This window comes from Somniosus microcephalus, unplaced genomic scaffold (assembly GCF_052327205.1).
Source record: "Somniosus microcephalus isolate GS21.2 unplaced genomic scaffold, FLI_Smic_1.0 unresolved_chr3, whole genome shotgun sequence".
In the NCBI taxonomy this organism is placed as follows: Eukaryota; Metazoa; Chordata; class Chondrichthyes; order Squaliformes; family Somniosidae; genus Somniosus; species Somniosus microcephalus.
Window position 1 is genome coordinate 61,872,555 of NW_028225181.1, and position 10,780 is coordinate 61,883,334.

At 50.0% G+C, this 10,780-nt stretch overlaps 1 pseudogene across 1 annotated transcript; it reads right to left on the minus strand.

The window, feature by feature from the left end:
• Positions 1-3,580: 3,580 nt before the first annotated feature.
• LOC147091603 (uncharacterized) lies at positions 3,581-9,623 on the minus strand (annotated as a pseudogene). The gene is made up of 2 exons (XR_015075224.1): positions 9,384-9,623; positions 3,581-5,225 (listed from the first exon to the last, which is right to left on the minus strand). The product of XR_015075224.1 is annotated as an uncharacterized LOC147091603 (transcript).
• Positions 9,624-10,780: the final 1,157 nt, after the last annotated feature.

The following is a 10,780-nucleotide window of genomic DNA, read 5'->3' on the forward strand; positions in this document are numbered from 1 at the left end:
CATTCCCACTCGGACCTCACCGTCCTTGGCCTCTTGTACTGTTCCACGGAAGCTCAAAGTAAACTCGAGGAACAGCACCTCGTCTTCCGATTAGGCACTCTGCAGCCTTCCGGTCTCAATATCGAGTTCAACATTTTCAGATCATAACCTCGGCCCCTATTTCATTATTATTTATATTTTTCCACTCCTTTCCTCCCCACCGCCCTTTCCTTTTGATTCTCTCTCACACCTGGCAGCTATCTTTCGCCCTGCCAGTGCACTTTACACCTAATCCCAGCATATTACCATCTCGTCTAGCTTCTAATCTCTTTTACTTCTTTTGGGTCTTTTATTCTTTTGTCCGATCACAGCCCTGCCTTCGATCTAGTTCCTTTTCTCTCCAGTTTTGAAGAAGGGTCAAACCCGAAACGTCAACACAAATTTCTCTCCACGGATGTTGCCTGACCTGCTGAGTTTTTCCAGCATTTTCTGTTGTTATTTCTTTATAAAGCCTGTCTGACTGGTCCTGTCTCTTTATAAAGCCTGTGTGGCTGGTCCTGTCTCTTTATAAAGCCTGTGTGACTGGTCCTGTCTCTTTATAAAGCCTGTGTGACTGGTCCTGTCTCTTTATAAACCCTGTGTGACTGGTCCTGTCTCTTTATAAAGCCTGTGTGACTGGTCCCGTCTCTTTATAAACCCTGTGTGACTGGTCCTGTCTCTTTATACAGCCTGTGTGACTGGTCCTGTCTCTTTATAAAACCTGTGTGACTGTTCCTGTCCCTTTATGAAGCCAGTGTGGCTGGTCCTGTTTCTTTATAAACCCCGTGTGACACACACACACAATTAATAATTAAATCACAATGTGATTGTGAGGATCGATTTTCGCCTCTTGATACCTTCCGTGTCCACCGGTCGAGGAAGGTATCAAGTGAACAGGTGGACACCGCCTGCTCCCTCTCCAGGGCCACCCGGGCAGGGACAAGACCATGGGAGAGAGGCAGGCAGCCAGAGTGACCCCATGGGCCCCGCCCATCCTGGGCCTACAAATTGCTGTTTTCGCCAGGCCCAAGAGCATGTCCAGGAGAAGATCCTCCCACTTACCCACCACCACTCCGCACGCGGTGGCCAAAGATTAGGAGCGTGGGGCTAAAGTGTAACCAAGAGTTGAGGAGCAGCCCCTTCAGGGAACTACACAGGGGCTGTAACCTCTCACACTGAATATATACACGGCCCATGGACTACTCTAGGCCACAGAAACCACACCTGGCCTTGGAGTCCAGAAATGAGCTTAAAAACTGTTGCACACGAGAGCTCCCTGCCACAGTCTCCACCCCAGATCCCCAATGGTGCTGGGAAGGACTCCCGCATAGAGAGCCCTCCATTGGGGACCCTCACCTCCGTCAGACAGCAAGATCACCCACCAGTCTGATTGAGATTGGGCAATAAACAAAATTAATCAATAAATTATACAGAAACCCGAGTCCCCGGGTCCTCAGCCCTGGTGTGAAGTACGCTGGCCACCAATTTTCCGTTACTAACTCGCACCTCAGGCCCCGCCCAGTCTGGTTTAATTACTAAATGTTTTCTAACTCAGGTTCAGGCCTGTCATTCTGAGGGAAAGAAGGCCTCATATATTGGTGTGTCCCACCCGAGCGGCTGTTAATGGCTTTAATAAACTGGTAGCAAGGTTTTTTTTAAAAAGGTGGAGAGGTGAAAAACGCAACTAGTGATGCCTCAAAACTCACGGAGAGAGAAATCCACTTCATCAGCGCCCCTGCCACAGGACTCAATATCCACCCCCTCCACCACTGGTGCACTGTGTCTGCAGTATGTACGGTCTACAAGAGGACTACGGTCAGGCCGTGTGGAGTCAAGGGCCAGGCAACAGAATGGATGGAAAGATCACAACATACTTCCCTTAACTCCAACCCTCTGATTTCTGATTTGTAGCCAGCTTTCCATCCATTCTGCTGCCTGGCCCTTCCCTCCACACGGCCTGACCTTGGTCATCTTGTCGATCTTACATACTGTTATGGATAGCAAGCTGGTCAAAAAACAGGAGTGTGTGTGTCGGGGTTAGTAATAGCTACTCAGACTGGCAAAAGGTGGGAAGTGGTGTTCCACAGGGATCGGCGCTGGGATCACTATTGTTCACCATTTACATAAACAATTTGGACGCGTGAATCAGAAGAACAATTTCAAAGTTTGTCGATAACACCAAATTGGGAGGTAGAGTTAATACTGAGGAAGACAAAATGCAAGACATTAATAAATTTCAGAATGGGCGTGTAATTGGCAAATGAATTTCACTGTAGATCAGTGTGAGGTGCTGTGTTAATGAATTTCACTGTAGATCAGTGTGAGGTGGTGTGTTAATGAATTTCACTATAGATCAGTGTGATGTGATGTGTTAATGAATTTCACTGCAGATCAGTGTGAGCGGGTGTGTTAATGAATTTCACTATAGATCAGTGTGAGGGGGTGTGTTAATGAATTTCACTATAGATCAGTGTGAGGGGGTGTGTTTTGGTGGGAAGAATAAGGAGGCCACTCACTACTTGGACAAGGGGGTGAAATTGGGTTGCTTTGTGCCTCCCGCGATATTCAGCGGGAGGTTAGCGGCGTAGGTAGTCGGTAGCTCCCCGTGGCACTGCACCGCCGGCAATGACATCATTGCCAAGCGCAGCACCCCGGGTTACGACCCCTGACCTATCACCGGACGATGTGTCCGACAGGGTCAGGGGTCGTTTCTGCAGCCGCGATGCCACTTAAAGGGCAGGTGTCGGGCGGCAACTTTTTATTTTGGCCGACTGCCAGCACCTGCCCCCTTCCCCTTTCTTCTTCGGGGTGTCGGCCGCAATCGCACAGCCCGGCGCTCCTCTTGATCCGACACCCCGCTCCCCGGTGGTCCAGCAGGGCCCAGATGTGCGCAGTGCTGCGCCCCTCCCCTTTAATCAGGGAGGGAGGTCTGCTATGGCATGGTGCTACGTGCCGACCGGCATGGCGCTGTGACACGAAGCACCGTGAAATTCACTGGTAGCGCCTCAAGAGGGAGGGGAACGCTTCCAGTAGAACCCTGCCTCCTGCCTGGGGCGCTACCACTGAATTTAATGCGCAGGGGCGCTAACTTTTTCAGGGCGTTAAAATTAGCCCCAGGGACGTTAGCGACCCAAAGGGGGCATCACCGAATTTCCCCCTAAGAGTCTAAATGGGCTGGAGGAGCAGAGGGATCCAGGGATCCAGATACACAAATCACTAAAAGTAGCAACACAGATTAATAAGGCCATTAAAATAAAAGCACTGGGGTACATTCCTAAAGGAGCCTTCTGTTCCGTGCCTAGGAGCTCTGAACCATGGCAGAGAGTGGCTGGGACACGTTTCTCACACGCCTCGAGATTAACCCGCACGGCAACTTTGCTGTCAGTGAAGAGAGACAAGAAAAACCAAAGTGCCATTTGCCCCTCTCAGTGTGGCCCTGAAGGACTGTGTCCAGGCTGGAATTCTGTTCCCACTGCACGATCCTCCCCTAGATTGTCCTTTGAGCTCCAGCCAGGTGATGCTAAACACTCAGGTGGGAAAGAAGAAAATCTACAATAATGTGTTTAAAAAAAAGCTGGTTTATTTGACATCTATCCAGAATATTAAACTCCAGCCCAGTTATAGGGGTCATTAACATCAGCAGAAACAAACCCCAACTGTCAGAATGAACATGGTTCAGTCCTGGATGTGATTAACAGCAGCAATAACAGCAGAATCCAACCCCTGCAGTCATTTGTGAACTCGCTGGTGTGTCAGCAGGTTGGATGACTGAGTGAATCCATTCCCTCACACGGAGCAGGTGAACGGCCTCTCCACAGTGTGAACTCGCTGGTGATTCAGCAGGTTGGATGACTCAATGAATCCCTTCCCACACTCAGAGCAGGTGAACAGCCTCTCCCCAGTGTGACTGCGCTGGTGTACAGTGAGCTCAGATGATCGCCTGAACCCAGTCCCGCAGTGAGAGCACCTGAACGGTCTCTCGTCAGTGTGAACACGTTGATGGTATGTCAGTTCCCTGGAACTTTTAAAGCACTTCTCACAGTCCGGGCAATTAAAAGGTCTCTCATCAGTGTGAACTCGCTGGTGATTCAGCAGGTTGGATGAATTAGTGAATCCCTTCCCACACTCAGCAGGTGAACGGCCTCTCCCCAGTGTGAATACGCTGGTGTCTCAGTAGGTGGGATGACTGAGTGAATCCCTTCCCACACTCAGTGCAGGTGAACGGCCTCTCTCCAGTGTGAACACGCTGGTGTGTCAGTAGGTGGGATGACTGAGTGAATCCCTTCCCACACTCAGTGCAGGTGAACGGTTTCTCTCCAGTGTGAACTCGCTGGTGATTCAGCAGGCTGGATGAATTAGTGAATCCCTTCCCACACTCAGTGCAGGTGAACGGCCTCTCTCCAGTGTGAACACGCTGGTGTGTCAGTAGGTGAGATGAATTAGTGAATCCCTTCCCACACTCAGAGCAGGTGAATGGCCTCTCCCCAGTGTGAACTCGCTGGTGTTTCAGCAGGCTGCATGACTGAGTGAATCCCTTCCCACACTCAGTGCAGGTGAACGGCCTCTCTCCAGTGTGAACACGCTGGTGTGTCAGTAGGTGAGATGAATTAGTGAATCCCTTCCCACACTCAGAGCAGGTGAATGGCCTCTCCCCAGTGTGAACTCGCTGGTGTTTCAGCAGGCTGCATGACTGAGTGAATCCCTTCCCACACTCAGTGCAGGTGAACGGCCTCTCTCCAGTGTGAACAAGCTGGTGTGTCAGTAGGTGAGATGAATTAGTGAATCCCTTCCCACACTCAGTGCAGGTGAACGGTCTCGCCCCGGTGTGAACACGCTGGTGTGTCTGAAGGTCACATGACTGAGTGAATCCCTTCCCACACAATGAGCAGGTGAATGGCCTCTCCCCAGTGTGAACTCGCTGGTGTGTCAGCAGGCTGGATGACTGAGTGAATCCCTTCCCACACTCAGAGCAGGTGAATGGCCTCTCCCCGGTGTGAATGCGCTTGTGTCTCGATAGGCCAGAGGGTTGGCTGAAGCCTCGTCCACACACAGAACACGTGTACGGTTTCTCCCCGCTGTGAATGGTGCTTTTTGCTTCCATGTTCAGAGGCCGGTGAGATTCAGATCCGGCGAGTAGTGACTCTGTCAGATCTTGAAGTGATGTTTGGTTTCAGCTTACCGTCTGTAAATCCTCCCCTTCCAGTGCCCTGTAAAATTAATATAAAACAGGGAGTGAGAGAGACAACCCACAGGAAAACAAAGGCAGGTTGTGAAATTGAGCTCAATGAATCTGGTCAATTGTGAAGTGACCATGAAAGCTGCCGGATTGTCATAAAAACCCAACTGGTTCACTGATGTCCTTCGGGAAGGGAATACGCCACCTGGTCTGGGCCTACACACAACTCTGGCCTCTATTTGGGGGGGGGGGGGCGGGTGGGGAGCGGGAGAGCAAAGGAAAGGAACTTTATACATCTGCAACTCGACCAGAACTTTGATAGAACCTCCAAAACCCGCAACCTCCACCACCTAGAAGGACAAGGGCAGCTGTTGTATGGGAGCACCATCACATCCAAGTTCCCCTCCAAGTCACACACCACCCTGACTCAGATATATTCATCGTTGCTGAGTCATAATCCTGGAACTCCTTACCGAACAACATTGTGGGAATACCTTCACCACACGGACTGCAGTAGTTCAAGAAGGTGACTCACCACCCCCTTCTCAACGGGAAACTGGGGATTGGCAATATTTGCTGCTCTTGCGAGCTACGCCCACATCCCAAGAATGAATTAAAACAAATCTGTAGATGTAAACTGGATTAAAAGCCTGTACAGAAATACTTATTCCTAAAACAATACTCTTTTACATTGTACGGACAGTGTCTGTGTAACAACCTAATCTCCCCTAGAATCCACCTCCCTTGACAGTCTCACATTGGAAATTGTTGGGTCCTCCTGGGCTCAGAAGTACTGGGGGTTAAACCCAGCAGCTTCTCCTCCATCTCCACTCCAGCTCAAACTGAAACATAGAAACATACAAACAAAGAAGATAGGAGCAGGAGTAGGCTATTCGGCCCCTCAAGCCTGCTCCGCCATTCAATGCGATCATGGCTGATCATCCAAATTCAGTACCCGGTCCCTGCTTTCTCCCCATATCCCTTGATCCCTTTAGCTTTAAGAAATATATCCAATTCCTTCTTGAATATATTTAATGTATTGGCCTCTACTGCCTTCTCTGGTAGAGAATTCCACAGGTTCACCACTCTCTGGGTGAAGAAATTCCTCCTCATTTCTGTCCTAAATGGCTTACCCCGTATCCTTAGACTGTGACCCCTGGTTCTGGACACCCCGACCATCAGGAACATCCTTCCTGCATCTAGTCTGTCCAGTCCTGCCAGAATTTTATAAGTTTCAATGAGATCCCCTCTCATTCTTGTAAACTCCAGCGAATACAAGCCCAATCATCCCAATCTCTCCTCATACATCATTCCTGCCATCCCAGGTATCAGCCTGGTGAATCTTCGTTGAACTCTTTCCACGGCAAGAACATCCTTCCTCAGATAAGGTGACCAAAACTGCACACAATACTCAAGATGTGGGCTCACCAAGGCCCTGTACAACTGCAGCAAGACATCCTTGTTCCTGTACTCAAACCCTCTCGCTACGAAGGCCAAGATACCATTTACCTTCTTAACTGCCTGCTGCACCTGCATGCTTACCTTCAGCGAGTGGTGCACAAGGACACCCAGGTCTCGTTGCACTTCCCCTTCTCCCAATCTATTGCCATTCAGATAATAATCTGCCTTCCTGTTTTTGCCAGCAAAGTGGATAACCTCACATTTATCCACGTAATATTGCATGTGCTATGCTTCTGCCCAATCACCCAACCTGTCCAAATCATCCTGTAGTTTCTCGGCATCCTCCTCGCAGCACACACGCCCACCCAGCTTTGTGTCATCTGCAAATTTGGAGATATTACATCTAGTTCCCTTGTCTAGATCATTAATATATATTGTGAATAGCTGGGGTCCAAGGACCGATCCCTGCAGTACCCCACTAGTCACTGCCTGCCACTCGGAAAAAGACCCGTTTATTCCAACTCTTTGCTTTCTGTCTGCCAACCAGTTCTCTATCCAAGTCAATACCTTGCCCCCAATCCCAGGTACCTTAACTTTACATGCTAATCTCTTATGCGGGACCTTATCGAAAGCCTTCTGAAAGTCCAAATACACATCCACTGGTTCTCCCTTATCTATTTTACTAGTTACATCCTCAACAATGAAGCAACAAAAAGACCTACACAGGCGGCCAGGGACCTACCTTCCGTCAGCCTGCAATAAAACTCTTCCCCACAGCCACTGACTAATGGCGGCTGCAGCACCCGCAATTCCCCGTGCCCCAGAAACCGCTCTATGCAACGCACCGATTTCCCCGCTGAGAGTGCGCATGCTCCCCGGGGCCGTGGGCCATTCTGGGAGCCTGGCTCCTGTCCTTTTCCCAATTTGGACTCGGTGGAACCGGCTGAAGAAACCGGGAAGCGGCGGCTCGGATGGGAGAGGCGCTGCACCCTGGGTTTCCTGGTGCCGGGGCCCTGGCCGCACGTCCGCCAGGCCCAGCCGCCCTGATTCTGATTGAGTTTTTGATGAGGTAACAGAGAGGGTTGATGAGGGCAATGTGGTTAACGTGGTGTACATGGATTTCCAAAAGGCGTTCGACAAGTGCCACATAATAGACTTGCCAGCAAAGTTGAAGCCCATGGAATAAAAGGGACAGTGGCAGCATGGATACGGAATTGGCAAAGTGACAGAAAACAGAGAGCAGTGGTGAACGGTTGTTTGTCGGACTGGAAGAAGGTATACAGTGGTGTTCCCCAGGGGTCGGCACTAGGACCACTGCTTTACTTGATATATATTAATGACTTAGACTTGGGTGTACAGTGCATAATTTCAAAATTTGCAGATGACACAAAACTTGGAAGTAAAGTGAACAGTGAGGAGGATAGTGATAGACTTCAAGAAGACAGACAGGCTGGTGGAATGGGCGGGCACGTGGCAGATGAAATTTAACGCAGAAAAGTGCGAAGTGATACATTTTGGTATGAAGAACCAAGTGAGGCAATATAAACTAAAGGGTACAATTCTAAAGTGTGTGCATGAACAGAGAGACCTGGGGGTATGTGTGCACAAATCATTGAAGGTGGCCGGGCAGGTTGAGAAAGCGGTTAAAAAAGCGTGCGGGATCCTGGGCTTAATAAATAGAGGCATAGAGTCCAAAAGCAAGGAGGTTATGATGAACCTTTATAAAACACTGGTTCGGCCTCAACTGGAGTATTGTGTCCAATTCTGGGCACCGCACTTTATGAAGGATGTGAAGGCCTCAGAGAGGGTGCAGAAAAGATTTACAAGAATGGTTCCAGGTATGAGGGACTTCAGTTAGGTGGATAGACTGAAGAAGCTGGGGTGGTTCTCCTTAGAGCAGAGAGGTTGAGAAGAGATTTGATAGAGGTGTTCAAAATCATGAGGGGTCTGGACAGAGTAGAGAGAGAGAAACTGTTCCCATTGGCGGAAGGGTCGAGAACCGGAGGACACAGATTTAAGGTGATTGCCAGAAGAACCAAACGCGACATGAGGGAAAACCTTTTTACTCATTGAGTGGTTAGGATCTGGAATGCACTGCCTGAAAGGGTGGTGGAGGCAAATTCAATCACTGCTTTCAAAAGGGAATTGTGTAAGTGCCTGAAGTAAAGAAATTTGCAGGGTTACGGGGAAAGGGCGGGGAGTGGGACTAGCTGAAGTGGTCTTGGAGAGCCGGCACGGGCTCGACGGGCCAAATGGCCTCCTTCTGTGCTGTAACCATTCTATGATTCTATAAAATATTAGAAAGTTTGTTCCGCAGAAGCACGAGGTTTATCTGCTTTTATTGATGAATTTAAAAAGTCTCTATTAAAACCTGAGCCAGTGTGTTGTGAGCCAAAGAGCCTTGTGTCCAATGAGGGGAATAAAGGCCCACAGCCTCCCCTGGCCCCGGGCCCTGAACAAGGGACTGGAGAAACTCGCTCCCCTGTGGGTCAGACAATCAGCCGGCGCTAGTCCCGCCCCTCGGGCTCCTCGATTGGTTGGAGGACCCGCCGCCGGCTCGCTCCTCCAGCCCCGCCCCGCTTGCTCCCTATTGGTCGGAAGCACCCGTCAATCAGGCCGCGGGCCCGGGTCACGTTTCCCGAGGAGCTCACGTCACCGTCCAACTGACGCCGCTCGGTCCGGGGCCTCGCGGACTCAGTTTTTACTGTTTCTCTTTATTCTCTCCCGATCCACCCCTCCCACACCACCCCGCGCAATTCTCCACCCAATCGGAGCGGAGAAAACTCACTTTGCGCCACCGATCACGAATCTGGAACCGACACCAAGGCCTTTCCCCGGAATGGCACGCACCAACTCCGTCCGGCAGGATCCAAGTGCGTAGGCGCAGCTCCGAGTGCAGCAGCGGGGTTGGTGTCCCCTGGGCATGCGCGGTTGTTGCCCTCGCTGACCGTGAGAGGTCGCTGTGCCGGATCCGGTCCAAACCGCCGCTCCCTGTGCGCATGCGCGGACTATCGTCTGTCAATCAACCATCAGCCAGAAGAGGTCGCTGGTGAGACCAGTGAAGAAAGAAAGACTTGCATTTCTATAGCGCCTTTCACCACCACCGGACGCCCCAAAGTGCTTCACAGCCAATGAAGTACTTTTGAAGTGTAGTCACTGTTGTAATGTAGGAAATGTGGCAGTCAAATAGCACACAGCAAGCTCCCACAAACAGCAATGTGATAATGACCAGATAATCTATCTTTTTGTTAACTCTGTTTCTCTCTCTACGGATGTTGCCTGGGCTGCTGAGTGTTTCCAGCATTTCCTGTTATTTCAGATTTCCAGCATCCGCAGTATTTTGCTATTATCCTTTTGTTACATTGATTGAGGGATAAACATTGGCTAGGACACCGGGGATATTTCCCCTGCTCTTTCCCCACATTACAACAGTGACTACACCTCAAAAGTACTTCATTGGCTGTAAAGCACTTCAAGACGTCTGCTGGTCATGAAAGCACTATATAAATGCAAGTCTTTCTGTCTCAAAATAGTGTCATGGGATCTTTTACATCCACCTGAGAGAGCAGGCAGGGCCTCAGTTTAATGTCTCATCCGAAAGACGCCACCTCTGACAGTGCCTCAGTACTGCACTGGAGTGTCAGCCTGAATTTTTGTGCTCAAGTCTCTGGAGTGAGACTTGAACCCACAACCTTATGCCTCAGAGGCAAGAGTGCTACCATAGAGTCATAGATTTATACAGCACAGAAAGGGGCCCTTCGGCCCATCGTGTCCGCGCCGGCCATCAAGCCCTGTCTATTCTAATCCCATTTTCCAGCACTTGGTACGTAGCCTTGTATGCTATGGCATTTCAAGTGCTCATCTAAATGCTTCTTGAATGTTGTGAGGGTTCCTGCCTCTACCACCCTTTCAGGCAGTGAGTTCCAGATTCCAACCACCCTCTGGGTGAAAAAGCTTTTCCTCAAATCCCCTCTAAACCTCCTGTCCCTTACCTTGAAACTATGCCCCCTGGTTATTGACCCCTTTACTAAGGGGAAAAGTTCTTTTCTATCTACCCTATCTATGCCCCTCATAATTTTGTACACCTCAACCAGGTCCCCCTTCAGCCTTCTCTCCTCTAAATTAGAGTACGAGAGATGGCAGTTGAATTGTACAGGTATTTTGTATTGGTCTTCACCACAGAGG